Raw genomic sequence first — 20,696 nt, forward strand, 5'->3', positions numbered from 1 at the left:
CGAACAGTTTATAGTTGTACATATTAGAAAAGATAGACTATGAGTTTTTCACAAAGTCTTTGTAGCAATTTATCACGCTACTCCCACCTTATGGTAAATATGAACCGATGTACGAAATTGACCTGTTGGGCTAGCTAAAATAATAGAGAAAATGTTCTAGGGTATACCCTATAGACTAGACTTGTACCTTATACATTCATGACAAAAATAGATGGGGTCTGAATAATTTGATTATTGTTCTTTCTTTTTCATATGGCCATATGTGTATGGATAACTAAAGTAGGACCATGTTGAAACCGAGTCCCAAATAATTTGGCTAACCAGTTGGTTTCATTGTCAAGTGCGAAGGGTTGCAATACAATTAGAAAGAGATGAGCCATGAGAGAGGAGGAGGGTAAGATGTCTCATTCTATTCACATGGCAGTGGCACACACAATTCTTCAAGCTTCCAGATATGTCAATTGTGTCTCTAGGTTGTTGTACGGCCTATCTGTACTACTAGCCCATCCCCCTCTGTATGAAATTTACAAGGCCCTGGATCTCTGGGATTGAACCAACCAAATTCAATTCATTTCCAATCATGGAGATTGGTCTGTCCTTCTCTTTCTCTGACACACTGGATTTATTTGTTAGGTGAAGGGCCATATCTCTCCCTTCGCCTTTTATCTGACTTTATCTGTTGGTGTGTTCATGCGTTTCATTCCATGCATGCCTATCACAATTATATAATATGAAAGTTTATCCTGACCAATTTTGGATTTGATTATTTGTGCAGAACAGGCTTTCAGGGGAAGGCATTTACTCAGGGCAGGTAAACAAGACATTGGTGTCTCTGCGATAAAGACCAAAAGACAAATCAACATAATGCAAGTAACAGATTCCGGTCAATGATTGGGGTTTAATTTGTATATATTACTACTTATTTGAAAAAGAAATCTGTATCTCATACTAAAAAAATAGATAGATCGGATATTTTTATTTATGCAATCTAACCGCCCATCTTTATATGTTCACACAAAAGTGAAGGATTTATAAATTTTATTTTTCATGAATTGAAAAATACACAAACTACTTGCTTTAATTTTTTTTTGAGGCATTTCATCGAACAACTTACATTCATCTGCTTTCTTGGTTGCACGTATATATAGACTCTCCACTTGCTTTTAAAATCTGTGGGTAATTGCCTATTGGTCAGTTAATTTACCCAGCAAAACAAAACAAGCTGATGAGCTAGCATTGATGAATATGAAAATGACCTATCACACAGTTCAATTCCTGTCTGCAGCAGCCAGAAGAGTCTATAAGGAGAGGTCTTCTCAGTGCATTTACCACTAAGTATTGCCATTTTCTCTAAAAACAACTTGTCATTGACCAACCTATGACAGCAATGTAATGGTGAAATTTTCAAGAAGCTGAACCTGGACATGCAATTTGGGTTAAGTTAGCAAAGTGTGTGTGTTTTGAACAAGAGGTACCCCCACAGGCCACAGCCACATTGACAAGCACATATAAATAAAATACGTTATTAAATGTGCATGAATGTGCCGCATTTGTAGCATCTAGTACACACATCTTCTGTAGATATAGTTGTTTTCTCTCTCATATTCTTCATACGCCAAACTTGTCATACGCCAAACTTGTCATACGCCAAACAGTTGAGTTGCTAGTTGCTACAATATTCGTGGAATTAATAGTTTAGTCATACTGTCATAGTTAGGTCTAGTAGCAAGGGGGTCATCCACAATACATTAATATATATCAAATGCATTGGATTAACTTGATATAAAGGTAGATTAATTCAAATAGAAGTAGACCAATTCAAAATCAAGTTAAGATAGTCTACTAATATATGTATGAAGTTATTTTACCTTTGTATTGAATCTAAGCTACTTGGTTTATCGTACACTAATGTACATTGGAACTTTTCATAGCAATGGTATCATGTTCGGTGGCCAGTTAATCAAGAAATTTGTAATTACTCAACATTTCAAAAGTATGTTAAGATTGAGATTCTTAAAGTACATTCATTTAAAAATGAATTGAACGGTGAGTAATCACAAATTTCTTAAGTCATTGATCACCGGGTGACTAATTGTATACTATTGCTAGTTACAAATGATATTTTTTGTTTTGTTTTGACACCCTCCTCTCAGAGTGATCGCAGTATCCCAAAGGATTTATAGGTTCAAGAACTAATCTACCGGAAGTCCGAACGGTCATCATAACATTGCATAATTCAACAATTACACGAAACCAACTCAACGTTCGAATGACGTGGGAATTCCACATGTTAAACGTTCCCGTGAAGGAACCAAATACATTCACTGTACCACTTGCCGTAGTTATAGCAAATGGTTTTGATCATCCCACAAAGAAAAGGCTATTGATCTATATGCATAAACTACCGCTTGCCTAATGTTTATCCTCTTGCCAAGTTAATGGTTGGTCCTCCACAAAAGGATGTGAATTAAAATGAATGCATATGGAGTAATGGAGAACGGGATCTTGTTTAATTAATTAATTCACCATTGATTGCTATGATGTGGAATTGCTAGCAGTTCAAAAGTGCATAAAGCTGCCAATTTATTAGCTCATTATTGGCTAAGAAAGATTTATAATTCTTAGGAATTTGGCACACTCGCAGCAAATGATATCAGATTTGCATCTTGGCCCTAGCTTATCTTCATGGTGTTTAAATGCGTGTCTCCGTATGGTTGGTTTGATAGAAGGGAAAGGTATGGAGATTAAAACTCCTCGGAGTTGATTGAATTCGATTAAACCAAACTCTCAAGTTAGTTAAAAAATGAGTCTAACAATATATATCAAATGAATAATACATTAATTATTTTCAGCCTACCACTAATAAAGTAAAAATTTATATATCAAACTAACACTTTTCTTCATGTGCTGCTTTTTGAGAGGTTCTAAGTAACACCTGAAAAATGCTCTTGTATTATCATTTTGTTAGATAACTGTCGGCCCTTAGAGCTTAAGCTATTCACAAATAAGCATAGTACAATGTATACCGATCATATTGTTGGACTTCCATTATTAGGGAGCTACATAAACCTCACAAAGTTTGGTTTTGTTTGCATAGTTTCAAATTGCTAGAGTGCTTAACGAACATGTTAATTAAATACAAGCGCATCGACGTCCTTTTCATATAAACCAGTCATCTTCCCCCAATGGCCGGTTTACAACAGATCTAACAATGATCTAAACCAAATTGAAAGCTGTGGAATTCCACTGGAGAGGCTACCTATGTATTACAGGATAAGCTCAGCTACTTAATCAACCACCAGGAACAACAGTGTTTCCTAACTTTCACTATCCACGAGAACAAAACAGACAAAACAAGGCATAAATGAGGTTATAGCAGAATACGACAACTAATGTGGATGCATACAACACAAGCTCTAAAAAGAAAATGCATATACATTTTCTGGTTACTGTAACTTTCTCTCTTCCTTTCTGCCACGGAAGGAGGGAGGGAGGGCCAAGATGACCTCTCGATCGATCTGCAAGAACGGCCAACGGACCCAGTAGTTTTTCGAAACAAACATTATTTCAGTTGGTGCATCGATCATCATGCCATCTTATCCAAGTTACCTGAAAATGACAAATCTCTATTTTATCACATAGTGCTGTCTGCGTACGTTTGCGATCAAGCACTAATTCTTTCTTTTCTTTTTTTCTCAGGAAACTTTTGTTCATCTTAGTGACACTGTAGTCATGTTTCACAGTCGATGTAACGCAAGATATCGATAGAAACGGAAGTATCGAGCTAGAGTACGAGAATACAGAAATATAGGGTACTAATATTTGTTCATATTATACATTTATATTGATAAATATAGAGATAAATGTACATCTTCTTCTTATATTTCAAAAACTTCACTATAAACCACTATGAATTACAAAAGACAACGAAAACCGAAGAATTAAACCACATTCACGTGCCACATTTTGTACTGCATCATTGATAGCCAGCTACAAAATATGTACTTAGGCCTCGTTTGGTTCACGGAAAGGAAAATAATTCATTTGTCTTTCCCATGGGAAGTGAAATGATTTCTCAACAACTTTCTATTCCAATGTTTGGTAACATAAGAAAAATTATTAAAAAATTTGTAAATAATGTAATAAAATAATATGTTGTGAGTAATAAATGTAAGCAAAGAATGAGAGAAAGTGATTCATTTAAGATTTAGAATGAACCATTTTCCCTCTTATTTTCCCTCCATTCAGGAAACAATTTCCTTTCCTTTTGCATCCCAAACGTAAGAAAGAAAAATCCTGATACTTTCTTTTCGTGAACCAAACGTGGCCTTAATGGAACTGATAGTTTGAATTCATCGCTATTTTGCTCATAAATAAACAAGCTCTTTGAACAACACAGTCCTACAAACACTTCAAAGATTAAGCAAGCACACGTGTGTGTGTAGAGGGAGTGGTGCTTATTGCTGGAAAGCCAATTTGCAGAAAGAGGGAGAGGGAAGAAGAGCAATTAGATGGGGTCCAAGAAAAATGGGCATGGAGGAACGGCAAAGGAGTGAAGTCGGTTTTTCCTCAGCAGCAAAATCCATTGTGCGTAGGACAGTGTCCCAGTTTGTGTAGGACAGTGACCCAAGAATAAAGCTTTGCAATAACTACAGCCACCCAAATGTTGAATAAAGACAACCTTGATTTTGTATGCAGGACTGTGTTGTTCTGTGTATAACTTACACATGCAGATGCGGTACTCGATTACCACAAGGAATCCAATATGTGTAGGACACTTCCCCAAGAATTGAGCCTTGCATCAATGGCGGCATCCACACAAATTTCTCAGAAACCAAACCTTGATTGGTTTTATATTATTTATATTTTTTAAATTACACCAATAACGTCCTGAGTGAAACACAAACCTCACGTACTCACGTTTACAAAAGAAGAAATTAATGCCACTTGCATTCGTCATGAGACCTTTGTTGTTTGTGAATTGAAAAAAAAAAAAAATCAAGCGTACTTAAAATGTTTCGATCAATGAAAAAACTTACAATCAACGAGTATATAGTGACTTAATTAAATTCTGTCAGAATTGAAATATTTGCGATATTTCTAATATATATCTCAACAGATCCTATTCAGAGCGTTTCAGAGCGAGGTTAGGGTTTAAGGTCACTTTTCTGTCACATTTTCACATCTCGACCGTTCAGTTTTTAACAACTAATGTATAGATCATATCTGCAAAATTTTAACCAAATTGATGGTCGTTAAGGCATTGAAAACTGTCTTAAAGCTAATACGGTTTAGGTTGGACAGATTCAGTTCGTCCACTGATTTAAGTGAGTTAGATACCTTAAACATCATCAATTTGTCTGAAATTTTGTATAAATGATCTATACATTAGTACCTAAAAACTGAACGGTCGAGATGTGGATATGAGACCAAAAAGTGACCCTAAACCCTAACCTCGCTCTGAAATTTCAGAGCTAGGCATCGCTCTGGATAGGATCTGTATATTTCAATATCTCTCTTTTTAGAGGGACCGATAAATCATAGAGGGAAAATATTTTATTTTCTACCGTTTCTGCAAAGTTTCTCCTATATCATCAAATTTTCTCGATATATAAGATTTTAGGATGTATCCCGATAAAATGAAGAAATATCTGTAAAATCTTATAGAAAAACAAAAACTCAGTTATTTACAGATAAACATACGTTATGGAATATGGAAATTATGTGGAGGTGTAAAATTTTAACAATGGTTTATAGTTGGGATACAGTCTATGAGGTAAATTAATCTATTTGGGAAAAATACCTTGAAGTAAAACCTTTGAAGGCAGATTTGAGTGAAGAGAAATCCCCTCAAGGTGAATCTAGGTAAGTAATAATTCTCTAAATGCAAATATGTGTGAGGAGAGATCTCCTCAAGGCGAATGTGGATGGGAAGATTTCTCCTCAAAGCGAATATGAGTGAGGAGTATTCCCTTCGAGAGAAATCCAAATGAGGAGTGGAACTCAGATTAGGAGAAGTTCCCTCAAGATGGGTGAGGAGAATTCATGACGGAGCAATTTCAACAAAAAAAAAAACAAAACTTGATGGAGCCATGTTTCAAAAAGTAACTCCAAAAACTTGATGGAACCACTTAGAGTCTCTCTCTCTCTGTTTTTTTTTTTAGGGCAACGGAAGACTAATCTATTGATGATAAATCATACGACCTCACTTGGTCAAGCATGAAGGGTACAGAACACCCCTCATATTACAATGCAAGCTCACGAAGAGTACTAAATCCAAAAGAAATCCAAAAAACTAAAGTCCAAAAGACTAAAATCCTAAAAGAACTGCTGAAAAAATGTAAAATTTTACAAAACCCCCTAACCCTAGTGTTTGGCTCCAATTTTGTTGCAGCTAGTCAACAGTCTCTTTTCTGTGCGGGCGTGCCAGCACCGTTTGGGTGCGGTCGTCGGGGGTGTCCCTTGACCTGACTTCTTTCAAGCAATTGTGGACGAGGAGAGCACCAACCTCGTCGTGGGATTCTTTGTGCCTCGTGGCGAGGACTTTTGCTGAGCTTCTTCAAAATCACAATCGATACTCGATGTTGTAGATCAAACAGAGCGAGAACTACTAGGAAGTGAGGAGAACTTGCTAAAGCGTGACTTTAGCTTGGCTGGAAGATTTGGTGGCACTAACAGTCGGCTCTTGAGGAGACTAGGACTGGAGTGTGACTACCGGTAAGAGAAGGAGAGGGTTGCTCTAGAGAGGCTTGGATAATCTTAGAGATTGTTGTTGTGAATTGTGTTGTAGTGATGAATTTGTAACCTCTATTTATAGGCTACCATGCCAAAGCAGTTGGCGTTAAACAAATGATAGTGGAGCATTAATTGGAGATAAGAAATGATGAATTTTGGAGATAAGGAAGCATAATTGGAGATAAAGAATGATGAATTTCGGAGATAAGGTGTAACGTCCCGAACCTGAATCCACCGGTTTACTAGTCATTTGGACGGTAAACGACAACTACTTTCACTTTTACTTTCGTTTCTGTACTTTTAGTGGCCCTAAAAGTTGACTTTTCGTTCGGATCAAAATTTGAGGAAACTTCCTTCACGAAAATTGTAGAGGACGTTAAACCGAGCGCGTGCATATGTGGTGTGTAAAAATTGGAGTTCGTATGTGAAAGTTATAAGCGAAAGATTAAAGTTACTGTTCATGGTAAGAAAATTATATATATAAGGAAAATTACTGTGGTAGGTTTCCAAAACCGGAAACCCACCTTTCTCTCTCCTCTCCCCCAATTTTCCCCTCTTTCTTCTTCGGGAAATCCTTCTTCCCTTCTATTGGCCGCCGTCCGGCCATCACCCGGCAGAAAGCCGGCCACCACAGGGTCGCCTCCTCCCCCTGGTCACGCTGGTGCCCTTAGTTTTCGACGATTTGGCCGGAAAAGCTCGGATCGAAGCAAGGTTTGCTCCGGTTGCAGTTTTGGGGTTTCGCCGATTTCCGGCCATTCCGGCCACCTCCGGCCACCAGGTTAGCATCGAAGGTTCGGTTTTTGATGGTGATCATTTCCCCTAAGGTAGTTCAATCCAATTTGCAGTGTAGATATCGAATTGACAATTTTCCATTTTTAGGGTTCTTGAAGTTTCGAGCTTTTCTTCACTAGCTTGATTCGACCACTTCGAGGTAAAAATTGGATGATGTTGTAGTTGGGAAGTTGGTTGGGCTTGTTGTGTAGATGCTAGTGCCGGAGTTTGGTGGCCATCGGAGGTGGTGGCCGCCGGCGCGTGGGGCCCACGCGCTGCCACTGTTGGTGGCGCGTGGAGGCTTATATGGCAGTGTTTTAATTTCAGTTTTTAGCCCATTAAATTGTATATTGTTGTAGAGCTTGTATGTGAAGTTTGGAGGAGTTTGGAATTGTTTGTGAATTTCCGAAGTTTGGAGTTTTGTGATGGAATTGTGGGAAATCCGGCCGTCGGATTTCCCTCGTTTTCATTGTGGAATATGTAAATTGAGGAAGTAGTGTTGTGGAAGAGATTTGGGTGGAATTTGAGAAGTAATGGAGATAGGGATTTTCGAGTTTCGTTTAGGTTCGTATTTATTTTATCGGATTGCCGTTTACGGAAACATAATTGTGTACAGGACGACGTACCGAGCTATTGCTCGATGAAGGAACTCGTTTGCGTGGTCGCCCAATAGTACTGTGAGTGGACTTTTGTTTTTTTAATAAGTGATGCATGCATTTATTTACTAAAGTACGTTCTATTTAATTAACCTATCACTTTCCGAGCATATGAATTGATTTTGGAATTTAATTATGATTTATTTCGGTATGACTTTCGGAATTGGTTTTGGAATATATGATTATTATTTGGAAATATGATTTACGAGATTTTTCGACGACTTATTTTACCGAGATGATTTTTGGATTACATATTATATTTAGTAGTCAAGTTTGAGATATTCTGGAATATTATTGGAAATGAGATTTTTCCGAAGGAATTTGGGCTCGTACTAATTTCCGGGTTTGGTTCTGAATTTGAGAGTATTTGGCGTGCGGGGTCACGTCATTGGAATATATTTATTTGTTTTCTCGTGAGATATTGGGAAAGCCTTTCGGATTTTATGGATTTTGAATGATTTCCTCACCATACTCGGGTCATTCCATACTCGGGTCATTCGATTAGGTCTCCTCCTCACTTACTTTGCGTTTGTGAGTGGCAGTTGAGGTAGCTTATTCTCCTCCTCACTTACTTTGTGTTTGTGAGTGGCAGTCGAGGTGATTTATTCTCCTCCTCACGTGGGTGGCAGTCGAGGTTATTAGTTCTCCTCCTCACACAATCTATGTGTGAGTGGTAGTCGAGGGTAGGTTGAGCCTAAGGGGCTCCTTTACGTGTATGGTGACGTCCCTTCCCCATATTCTACTATTTGTTACTTGACTAGCGGGGCTAGTCCGATTCTTTTAGCCAGCGGGGACTGGTATGTTTTCACGAGACTCCGAGTTTTAAAGACATACGTTTTATAAATGTTGCATGCATCGGGAATTTTTTTTTAAGAAATAAATGTGGGAAAGTATGAAATCTTTTTCTTTTTAATTTGTTTATTTTTGTCCACTCACGCTAACGTTTTTCATCTACTTTCCCCTGGGCCTTTCGGTTTCTAATGCCCAGTTTGCAGGCGTTATTAGTTGAGGTCGTGCGTACGTGGTTCGAGGCATAGTTGACGAATAGCTTCCGCACTTCTTTGTTTGGCTCTGATCTATTGTGGGTTACTGTTTTGGGTAGTCCACTTTAGGGGTGACTCGACCAGTTCTCGGTAGAGTTATCACTAAGGTGGGTCCCGCAGGGCCACTCCGGATTTCGGGGTGAAATCCGGGGCGGGTCCTGTCATATGGAGATAAGGAAGCATAATTGGAGATAAGGAATGATGAATTTTGGAGATAAGGAAGCACTTTCGGCTCCTTTATTCCTTCAATTATATCTCTATGAAGAACTCAGATTTTGACCGTGACTTCTTCATAATAAATGTTCCACTATGAGTGTAGATCATCCTGGTAAAATTTCAGAGCTTTTCATATAGTGGTTGGGACGGAAACGCTGCTGGACCTCTTACAGGTCCAGTTTTCCAGTTTTGCTTCTGCAGAAAATTGGACTGATTGTTTGAAGGCCTTCCACTCCAAAATAGCTCTGGAACTCTTCATAAGAAATGATCCTTGGGCTTTCTAGATCTCATTTGGATTTCGTTTGGTTAGTCTACCGCCCCTCCTTCCTTGTTTAGCTCAGTTTCTCCTAGCTGAAGTAGGAAAATGTGCTAAAGTTGACTTTTCATGCTTCCATAGTAGGCTTTATTTAGCCTCTAAATATATATTTCGAACTTGTCGACAATATATAGCTTGAGCTACTGACATTGGCTCAATTTCTTCAAGACGTGCCTTGTCAGGCCAAAATGCTCATTTTGGGTCCAAACACCTAGATTGCCTTAACATGAAACCGATGTCCTGAAAATCTTGACGCCTAAGATCCTCTTGGTGTACGTCGCAACATCTAACACACCCACGACAACATGCTAAGAACAGGTGCAAGACAAAGAGCATGACAGACCACCCCCAAGAAACCCAAACCCGACTGAGAGTGAGAAAATAGGGGAATTGGGCAAAATAGACCCAATTCACAAAGACTGCATCTCTGCAGCCCATGAAGGCAAAGGCCCAAGACCCACTGCCCAAACTCTACGTTCCTAACCCCCGCCGATAGAATCTGGAACCTCCAAGAAGCCGTCCGCCACCGCCTCTTCAATCTGGTGGCTTCCCCATGCAGGGGGCCATAGCAACCATCTCACCGCCCACCAAATTTGCACGCTACAATTTTCTAGCCCTGTAAACACGAACTAAGAGCCTAATCCGGCAGCCCAAAAATCAGTCTCTAGCGGACGTCTCCGACCAAGCTCTTCCTCTAGACCCCGAGAGCTTGTAGCTGCCTCCTTCTCGGCGACCCTAAAGCCGCCCCAAAACAAAACCGGGTGCGTTTACAATCACGAAGCTATCTGAAACTTCGGTTTTCTCTTCCGGCTAAACCACCTCCGCAAACACACGAAGGAGGTAAAGCCTTGTCCTTCAAACACTTGCAACTAGGGCAGTCAATGGGTCGTGTCGGGTTGGGTTCGTGTCCGGTTAAGGTATTTGTCGTATCGTAATATACAAACTCAAATCCAACCTATTTAATAATCGTGTCAAAAATTTAAACTCAAACCGAACCTATTTATTAAATGAGTTACCCGTTTCCAACCCGCTTAACTCATTTAACAAAATAGGTCATGTCGTGTTAGACAAAATGATCAATTTAAGGGTTAATAATGCGACCCATTTAACTAAAAAAAAATGCATAAATTGATTAAATTCACTACAAACTTCACCAGATGAAAAATATAAATAATTTTATATATTCATAAATAAGTAAATCCAATAATTATAAAGCAAATTATTTCAAATTATCTAATCCTATGATCAAATACTCCCAACGTCTAAAATTTCAAGAATAAATATAACATAATCGGGTTATACGGGTTCACTTCGTGTTGGCAGGTTGACCCGTGGCCTACCCATTTATTAAATGGGTCATGGCGGGTTGACCCAAGGCCGACCCGCTTTTTAATCGTGCGGGTTGAACCCGCTTTATCTGGTGTTTTCGAGTCGTGTTATCGGGTCGTGTCAGAATTGACAGCCCTACTTGCAACGCCGGAACGCCTTGCTGTAGACGAGATTGGAGTGTCGCCGCGCTGCTACGCTAAACCTAGAAGGTTTCAGTTTCGCTCCGGAAAAACATGAGCCTCCCTTTTAATTTTTAATTGACCCTACTTAGAGTCTCTTTTTGGATGTAGATAAAGTTGACATATTGACTATTTCAAAAAAGATATATCCTAGTTCCATCCTATGGCCAGTAGATTTGAGGAACCATTCGGGTTCGTGCGTCTGCGGTGTAGTGGATTAGTCTGGCTTTCACAGCAATGACGGTGCAGGTGCTGGGATACCACTGCATGAGTGTGTGGGTTACTAACCTAACTTCCCGATAAAAAAAAAAATATATATATATATATATTTTTCAAAATATCCCCGATATTTTAGATATATAAAATTTTTTTCTTCAAAATTTCGATAGATATGTAAAAACTAATATTTTAATCCTTACCTGTCACAAGCTGATTACTAGAAGAATACCGTAGTCGATTACAAAATTCAATCACTTACTAAATTTCAATTATTGAGATTTTTTTTAGAATTAAAATAAGTCAATCATGCGTTATTTGCCATCGATAACTAGAAAAAATAAATGAAAAAGTGGCCACATTGAGTGGTTTTTTTTTTTTTTGGGCGTCACAAGGAGTGAATGGTGTAAAAACCATATGGAACTGCTGAACTGCAGTACACAAAGATGATTTATCATTACAAAAATGATTATATAAGATGGCCGGACAGAACTGCATTTTTTCCTATGCATTATTGCCTTAAGTGGTGGTAAACAGTCTCACGATTTTTCATGATCTATGACCCAAAAATAAAAATCATAGCCCAAATTTGCACAGTAAACACCTCTGCAATGCAGTCAGTTCACTATGCATACCGAATTCTTTATTCTTGGCACCTTATTGGCGTATTTTCCTCAACCCCTTCATGTCTGCCTGTCGGGGATGTAGAGGATTGAAACTACGAAAGCCTTTGGACTTCAAAGTCTCAAGGCGTGAGAAACCAGAAATGCCGGACTCTGTCTCTCCGCCCCAGCAAAGGGCACACTCACCTACGGTCGCATGGCAGTTGCATGCTACAAGGTTAAAAGATGGCCATAATAATAAAGCTCGTACACATATTTGTTTTGCTTGTTCAATAGTTTTTGCCTAATTATGGCGATTTTTAGTTTACTTTAGTTCAACATTTTACTTGTTTGATCCCAAAAATACACACACATTTAGAGATATCATCGATCTTTTACCACGTTTTTTGACATTATGTGTCAAATATATTTCTAACCGTTTTATCATAGTATAGTCTTTAATCAACTTATTCCGATTGTAAATGCGTTTAACATCCATACTTCCATGACGAACAGAACACAATATTTACCGCAATCGTTTATGCTTTACAAACGTGGAAGACAGAGAGGACACGAAGTTCACACCATGTCACATACAAATCCACTTGTTCCACGTGTTGACACATGAGCTGCATTTCATGGAACGCCTATGGTATTGGTCACACACATTAACATTGTCCAAAAAGATTAACTTTCATTGACTCCCTTCTCTCTCTCTCTCCTCCTCCTCTCTCTCTTTCTCTCTCTCTCTGTAGCATATAGTGGTGTGGAGCCCATAGCTGGACCTTTGCTTTGCTGGCTTCAAGCGCTCCATTGTTGGTCTTTTATGGGGCTTGTCTGCTGAGAGAAAAAGAGAAAAGAGAAAAGAAAAGAAAGATAGAGTTTTTATCTTTCAGTTGGCCTAATCTTCCTCTCAAAGACTCTTTCCTTTTTTGAATACTCCCATTCACTTTGTGTGTTGTTTGTGCTTGTTCAACAATCTCATCATCTTCTCTCAGAGCACCACTAGAAGAAAAAAAAAAAAACCCAAAGCTCCCTTCTTTGTTTCATTTCATGGATCCCCAGATCTAATGCTTCAATACCCACATGAGCTTTTCCCTTAATTCTTCAAGATCTTAATCTTCAACTGTAACAGAGGGTTTTGGTTTCAACGATAAGACTACTGGGTAAGCTTCTTTTACTTCCTTGGTTTGATACTTGGAGAAAGAAAAATGCTTTTTCTTCTGTGGTTTTTGATTGTTGGGTTTTTGGAATCTGTGTTAGTGGAGTCAATCTTTTTACCAATGCGAAGAGGTAGACCTTCTGGATTTCCAAATGGCTGACCAAACTCCTAAAAAAAGTGACTTTGACCCCTCTTTTTTCAAACCTCCCATTTAAGATTGCGTTGATTTTCTTTTCCCATTTAAGCGGCTGCTGTGGTCATGGGTATTCTGCTTTAAATGGCAATAAGATGAGTTTTGGGACTACTGGGTTCTATCTTTTAATTCCTTTGTGTGTTTTTGTGCAATCAATCCCCAGCTGAGTTTAACTGTAAAGTGGGGGCTTCTTTATGGATTATGGTGTTTGTTTGATCTACTAGAATGAAAGGTTTCAATTTATTAACCTCCTTGTGTTCTGTGTGTTGATGTCTTTTTTGTTTGTTGTAGTGTGTAAAAGTTGAGCTGAGAAATAGAGGGGAATTCTATTTATTTACTATTTAGAAATTGGGATTTTGGGGGCAGGCGGGTTTTTTAAGGTGCTTGTTACATGTGGAGATTTTGGAGGGTTGTGTGGATGAGATGAGGGATGTTATCAGAGTTGATGAACTTCTTGAGGTCCTGTTTTCGGCCGAGGTCGAATGGATATGTTCATACCAGTTCAGATGCAGGGGGTCGCCAAGACGGGCTCCTGTGGTACAAAGACACAGGCCAGCACATCAATGGTGATTTCTCAATGGCTGTAGTTCAGGCCAACAATTTGCTTGAGGATCAGAGTCAGGTTGAGTCCGGGAGTTTGAGCACGAGTGAGTCTGGCCCTTTTGGAACTTTTATTGGTGTTTATGACGGGCATGGTGGACCGGAGACATCACGCTTTATCAATGATCACCTCTTTCAGCATCTCAAGAGTAAGTGTCTTTAGACTTTTTCATGGGATTCTGAACATGTTAAATTCCTTGAGCAAGATTTGTTGGCTTTGTGGCTTTTGATTTGGAATTCTGCTGGAATCGAGGGGAAGCATTTACAACAGAGGACATGGTTTAAATATTTAGAGCTTTAGTTGAGACTTAGAACCGTGCTGAGTTGAAAAGAAGAGAGCCTTGTGCGTGCATGCTTGATTATGTCTATCGTGTCAAAAAAAAAATGGTGATTCGCTTAAGTTAAGCTGAGCACTTTTACTAGAGGCAGGTTGGAGTATTGATGGAGTATATTAATAAGATATTCAGTTTTTATTATTGTTTCAGGTTTCACCTTTAATCAGCAGCTAATGATATAGCATATGGAATGTAAACTCTACAATCCGTTAGTGATTTTGGGCTTAGACTTTGAGACAAAATCCATGTTCTAATATTGAATCTATTTATAATATGCAGGATTTAGTTCGGAGCAGCAGTCCATGTCTGTGGATGTAATACGAAAAGCCTTTCAAGCAACCGAAGAGGGTTTTCTTTCTGTAGTTACCAGGCAGTGGCCTCTGAAACCACAAATTGCAGCAGTAGGATCCTGCTGCCTTGTTGGCGTTATTTGTAACGGAACTCTTTATATTGCCAACCTTGGTGATTCCCGTGCTGTTTTGGGGAGGATTGTGAAGGCAACAGGGAGGTACTCTCAATTCAGTTGTCACAAGAGCACAATGCATGTATAGAATCTGTGAGACAGGAGCTGCATTCTTTGCACCCCGACGATCCACAGATTGTACTTTTGAAGCATAATGTTTGGCGTGTAAAGGGAGTAATACAGGTAACTTTTTTATAGTATGACAAGTAGTTATTGATGAGTATCTTTGCAACAAGACCACGTATTTAACTCATGTACTTTCTTTGCACCTAGATTCTACTATTAGTGCCTTGGTTTATATTGACTTTCTCATCCTCCTTCCAAGAGACATTGTCGGTCTCATTTGTGAATTCAAATGACTTCACCTGTGTTTTCAGCCAAGCCAGCTTTATGTTTTTTTTTTTTTACTTCTGTTTTTTTCATTTTTTTCTTTTTCCAATCGATCTTAAATTTTTGTTGACCAGTTAACAATATGGAATAAAAATCAGGTTAACTTTCTTTTGATGCATCCTTCGAAATTGTTCTCCTTGGTTTCTTGTAATTTCTAAACAAATGCTTAAACTCACTGAGTCCGTACTATTTCTATTTTGTACTTCTAGAAAAAGCTGCACATGATGCAAGTAGTCTGCATATTTGATCTAGGTCTTTCCTACCCATGTCTGAAAGAGTAGTGAAATTCAATTTCAGCTACGCGAACATATTGTGCAGTAGTTGGTATGTTTTTACATGTTAATGAAAAGTGATGGCTCTAGTAGCAGGTCATCACTCAAATTAAGTATGCCATGGTATTTCATGTATGATGAATAGATAGATGTGATACTTAGAGGTGGAATCTTATCTTCTTTTTTCCTCCTTTTTTTAAAACTCTAATGGATGCTACCATACGTTGAAGAAAAGGCAATATGCGATATTAGATAGAGTGTTGCAGCCATGTTATTTGATGTATGATGAATAGAAAGATGTGATACTAGGTGGAACCTTATCTTCTCTCCCACCCCCCTGCCCCTGTTTTAGCTTTAATGGATGCTACCATATGTTAAAGAAAAGGCAATATGTGACATTAGTTAGGTGTTGCATCCGGTGGTACAATTAAGTGATGTGATGCTAAGTTTTTTGTTTTTCATTACCAGTATTTCATAGTAAATGGTTACATGATAAACTCGATGCCTTTTGTGCTGATTCTGATATTTGAACACTTACTCTTGCAGATTTCTAGATCTATTGGTGACTTCTATTTAAAGAAGGCTGAATTTAACAGGGAGCCTTTATATGCCAAGTTTCGTCTTCGGGACCCTATCAAAAGACCAATATTGAGCTCTGAGCCCGCAATTTCAGTGCTCCAATTGCAACCACATGATCAATTTATTATATTTGCTTCTGATGGGCTCTGGGAGCACCTCAGCAATCAGGAAGCAGTTGATATAGTTCAAAATCATCCCCGAAATGTAAGATTTTTTTTTTTTAATAATTTTTTTCCTCAGCTATATACACTGGTACGTTAACAATAAAGGCATTTATCTTTTTGATAAGAACAGTAAAGGAGATTAAGATTTGACTATTTAGATGTCAGAAGTTGATAATTTAACACTTATGGCTTGTGTAAGATTCCTATATGCTATTTTCTTTTGTTATTCCAATGGCAAGCCAAAAATTGGGGGGAAACACCTAGATTACAGGAACCATACCTAGTACCAACTCTCCCATACTAGATCTTTATTTCGCAGAAAGCATAGCTGGTTACTTTAGACAAAAATTGCCTTCTCAGCATGATTTCAGGGAATACCATGGGAAGTTGTTTTAACATTATAATACAATCAGAAATGTTCTCACGTTCACTGAACCTTGGATTTAATAGTAGCGGTTGAGATTGAATGAATGTATTCTAATCTCAACTCTTGATAATAAGTCCAATGGTAGGTGACCTTAAATTTTTTGGTCCCAGGTGACCGCAAGAACACTAGTTATAATACACTTAGGATGTAATTATGATCTTTATCAGCATGAAGAACTTGTTGCAAGTTGTAGAAATCTAATGGTCTATTTCTAACAAGTGCTTGTATGCATTTTGTATATCTAATGCTGCTAACAAAAAACAAAAAAGAAAAGAAAAGGGCCTCCTATATCTGTTAACTTTGGAATCAATGTATAAGAGTAGAGTCAACTCTGGAAATAAAGCCACTACAGCTGATAACAGGGAGAAATGATGCCAACTTTTGTGATTTTGAATGATCTTACTGTGAAGTCATTGTTTTAGATCTTTGTGTACCCGTTTGTTTTGTAGCCTGTCACTCTGTTATGTATACTGTGAAGTCATTGTTTTAGATCTTTGTGTACCCGTTTGTTTTGTAGCCTGTCACTCTGTTATGTATAGTCTCATTAAAACTCTTGTTTGCTTAACCTCATCCAGGGAAGTGCAAAGCGGTTGGTGAAAACGGCACTGCAAGAAGCAGCTAAAAAGAGAGAAATGCGGTATTCAGACTTGAAGAAGATTGACCGTGGTGTTCGTCGCCATTTCCACGATGACATAACTGTAATTGTTGTGTTTCTCGACTCAAATCTTGTGAGCAAGGCTACTTCTGTCAAGTGCTCAGTGAGAGGGGGCGGTATCAGCCTGCCTCCTAATACTCTGGCTCCTTACACGACTACACCCACGGAAGCTGGCAATACCTGATCATTAAACAAACTGTATCTCGATGTGTGTTTGTACCATTCTCTTGTGTGAATACAATTAGGTAGAGCTTCCAAGCCAGACTGCAGGGAGTGGGCCGTCAATTCTTTAATGTACAACACTGTAACCTTTAACTGGAATCTAATACTTGCATTTAGCTTCTTTCTGTGCTCACTGCTCAGAAACGAAAGAACTGGAGAAGACGACTTCAAGGCGACCCTCAGTAATCAATCATAGCTACATTTCCTTGACACTGTTCTTATCCTTTTCTCATTTTGCTTTTCATTTCTCTTGAAATTTCAGATCTGTAAATTGTATGACATGGCAAATTAAGCTTTTGCTTCCATTTACTTGCTTGCCTGTTTCCTTATTATTTCTATTTTGTCTATCATAATTGGAAATTTATCACATTTATGAGAAGGGCTCAATTGAAGAGAGTGCTCTGGAAATATCTGTAGTAGCTTTGTACTCTGAGCATTGAAAGCCTACATACAATACAGCAGTTACACAAACTAACATGTCTAAATTTGTCACTCTCAAAAACAACTTATCTAAATTTGGTAGTGGGGGAGAAGGTGGTATTCTTGGAAGTGAATATGGAAAAGAGAGAAGTAGGGGGTTTCGAGGTCAGAGATTTACTCTCATTTGTCAGACCCAATCAGGCATATTCCACCAACCTAAATACAAAACCCCTTAATTTTGTATCACCTAAATGCCATTTAGTGGCTTACTGAAAAACACTAGAGAGAGGCGCGATCCTCAATGCCACTACTCTAACGGCCTAACCCTTCGATTGTGTTAGATAACAACTGCAAAACACTATCCATCTCTGAAGTTGTGCAAGCTCCATCATCACCAGTTCCTCAATTCTTCTTTACATTTCTTTCAAGAGAGAGGAGAGAAATCAAGCAGCAATGTCCCTTATTCTTGTTACATAAATAATTTGATTAGGGTTAGGGCATTACTTCTCTAATGCTAAGGAAAAGTATTTGGTGGAGCAGCCTTATCACGTGATATGTTCGTTTTATACTCTCATTAATTATATTTCAAAATATAAAAATTCATATCTAAAACAATATAATTTGCAGGTTAAAAAATCACAAATACTCTTAAATTTTAAGAATTACACAATTAGACGATATGTCAAACCTAGTAGTTTAGAAGAGATGAGACACTAACCATTGCAAGTGGCCTAGTGGTTCTTGTCTAGTTGGGTGTGCTCTCCAACCTAGGTTCGAACCCTGAAACTGTCAAAGTGGCCAGACACTATGCTGCAATCCTCTTAACAAAGTCAAAAAAAAAAAAAAAAAAGAAGAAGAAGAAGAGATGAGACACTACGTTCAAAAAAAGAAGAGATGAGACACTACGTTCATATCTCCATGATTTTCCTTTCTTCTATAGAACTACAGCAAGTCTTTGACTAGTTGGTAGCAAATACAGTTGAGCTCTTTTAGATGCTCCAAGTAAAGAGCAAACTTTGAGGTACTCCCTAGATCCTCGGGTGTCATTCTCAAATCTCAATCAAATGTCATATAAAATAGTAAAATACTATTGGTGGGAATATTAGCATATGTTGGGAACTCACTAGAAACAAGTTTGAACATGGTAAAAAAAAGAAGCACATTGCCACCTAAGTTTTAACATATATATAGTGATTATGAAATAACACAGTTGACCCTCAATTCATGTTTGATTTTACTGAAGGCACATATTTACCCCCTTCTAGATGTGCACCTCCATTTTAATCAACTAATGCTGTAGTAATTTACAGATAAAAAAGCACACATTTTCAGGTTTCTTTTCTTTATTCAGATACAATCCAGGCAAGCATATGATGCTCTGAATGGCCTGCCAAGTTCATGTGGAACTCGGATCAGAGCTGGCATGATCGTACTCATTGCATGGTACCACCCTGGTCCAAACAGGAAACTCCTTTTCTTTATGTCACACACACACACACACAAGGTGTGCTTCAAAATTCAAATCCTTGCAAAATCTAAGTACCATTACCAAAGATTTCACTTCATTGATGGCCTAGATTTGTCTTTCACCACCAAAAATCCCCTTGTTAACTATTAACAAATTTTGGCCTTGAAAATCCAGACATATCATCTAAAATTGCACAAGTAATCGTTCTGAAACTCAACAGAGACTTCAAAGTCAGATTCTATGCAAAGCTTTCAATTAATGCCTATATCTGTTGTCATTCCCAGACCAATAGACAAATTCTTTCAATGCCTATAGCAGTTGTCATTCTCAGACCAATAGACAAATTCTGGTTATGACCAACTATTTTTCCAACTCCCATATATTAGCAAAGAAGCCTTTCATGTAATCGCCAAACGGCCAAAGTATTGAACCTATCTTTCCATGCACAACAGCCTCCATCAACATGTATGTCTGCTTTCACTCGTGTTTATAATTCAGCAGGGGAACTTTTTTTTCTTCCTCAAATCTGATATAAAATGGTTATGCTTGGAAAAGAAAAGACAAACTCACGCGATGGGGTTGAAAGATTTCAATATCTCTCTTTCTTAACAGTTTAAGAGAAACACATTGAAATATTTTCTAATTCCTAAGTTTGTAATCTGCAAAACAAACGAGACATAACCAACATGGTTAAACCTCATGCCAGATTTTCAACCGAAGTGGAATATAAAGAAAGGTACGTAATTATCGTCTAATTATGTTTCAGAACTTTAATTATTTTCTTTAACTCTCTTTTACACCTGAAATGATGAACCAGACTCATTCATGAAAATCCACCACAAAACTAAGCACCGCATAGATGGTTGAAGACTTGAAGTATTGAAAAAAAAAATGCTCCACCCTTCAAATATTATAAAAACATATTACTCTATAAAAGAAGAAGAAGAAGGACAACAAAGACATGACAAAAGCACACCCTCTCTGGTTTGTGCAGTGGTGACCACCCTTTTACATGTTTATTTGCCAAGTTTGACTCCTCTTTTTACTCACCACTCTCTGTCACTCTGGAGCTTAAAACCTGTGTTTTAATGGTTCAAGACCTTTCCTTTTCTCTTTTTTAGTTATTTGCTTGTGACTCACTCACTTGATGCATGCCAACTTGGTTCAAATTACCAAATGCAAGACAAGAACAACACTGTCTCTCTCTCTTTCTCGAGCCCCAACCTTCTTTCCCACCTAGGGTTTCCCTCTCTCTCTCTCTCTCTCTGTTTGAATAGTCATTT

At 38.2% G+C, this 20,696-nt stretch overlaps 1 long non-coding RNA gene and 1 pseudogene across 2 annotated transcripts; both read left to right on the top strand.

Annotated features, from left to right (window-relative positions):
* Positions 1 to 338: 338 nt before the first annotated feature.
* Positions 339 to 956, top strand: LOC121049785. 2 transcript variants are annotated; one of them, XR_005801333.1, is made up of 2 exons: positions 339 to 633; positions 776 to 956. It is a non-coding gene; the product is annotated as an uncharacterized LOC121049785 (long non-coding RNA). The 2 variants fall into 2 exon arrangements; XR_005801334.1 differs by having other exon boundaries at positions 781 to 956.
* An 11,933-nt stretch (positions 957 to 12,889) lies between these two features.
* On the top strand, positions 12,890 to 17,904 carry LOC112170394 (annotated as a pseudogene).
* Positions 17,905 to 20,696: the final 2,792 nt, after the last annotated feature.

This window comes from Rosa chinensis, chromosome 6 (assembly GCF_002994745.2).
Source record: "Rosa chinensis cultivar Old Blush chromosome 6, RchiOBHm-V2, whole genome shotgun sequence".
Classification (NCBI taxonomy): Eukaryota; Viridiplantae; Streptophyta; class Magnoliopsida; order Rosales; family Rosaceae; genus Rosa; species Rosa chinensis.